This window comes from Galeopterus variegatus, unplaced genomic scaffold (genome assembly GCF_000696425.1).
Source record: "Galeopterus variegatus unplaced genomic scaffold, G_variegatus-3.0.2 Scaffold4803, whole genome shotgun sequence".
Lineage (NCBI taxonomy): Eukaryota > Metazoa > Chordata > Mammalia > Dermoptera > Cynocephalidae > Galeopterus > Galeopterus variegatus.
This window is the reverse complement of record NW_007730914.1, coordinates 49,110-49,680: the sequence shown is the minus strand read 5'-3', so window position 1 is coordinate 49,680 and position 571 is coordinate 49,110. Positions and strand designations below refer to the sequence as shown.

At 36.3% G+C, this 571-nt stretch overlaps 1 protein-coding gene across 1 annotated transcript in view; it reads right to left on the bottom strand.

The window, feature by feature from the left end:
- PDK1 (pyruvate dehydrogenase kinase, isozyme 1) overlaps positions 1 to 571 on the bottom strand; it is a 34,398-nt gene that overhangs the window by 23,463 nt on the left and 10,364 nt on the right. The gene's annotated exons all lie outside the window — the stretch shown is intronic.

Sequence of the window (571 nt, the reverse complement as noted above, 5' to 3'; positions counted from 1 at the left end):
ACCAAAAAATTATGACTCCCCATATCTGAGAATTCTAATTCAACCAATAAATCTGACTCTCCTCTGCATGAATCGGACATCTGGAAACTCCTCACAGCAGTTTAGGTTCCTAAACCATCATTTGTACATTGTGATTCTTACTTACTGAATGATACAATCATGGATCAACAGAGTTAATACGGCTTTAGAAAACCACCTAGCAATTCTATTTTCAATTAGGTAACTTCTTCCACTGCTCTCACACTCTAAGGTCCAGAACACGGCTTAGTAAAAACCTTCCCACCACGTTCTTAAAGTATTATCTTAACCTAGAAAATGTTTTACCCTCTGTCAAACTAAAACACCTCTAGGAAAAAAAGTGAGACTCATCAATCTCCTTCCAAGGCATCTTAACCCTTCTTGTTTAAAACACATTAGTCAGGATCAAAAGAAGACCATTGCAGAGAAACAGATTCTCAAGTAGATGGGCATTTTTCTTTCCTCTTTTAAGCCCCCAGTCTTTTTACTTCCCCAACAATAAAAAATGATTCATAACTCAGGAAGAACCAAAAAAGTACAAAAGTACAAAAAA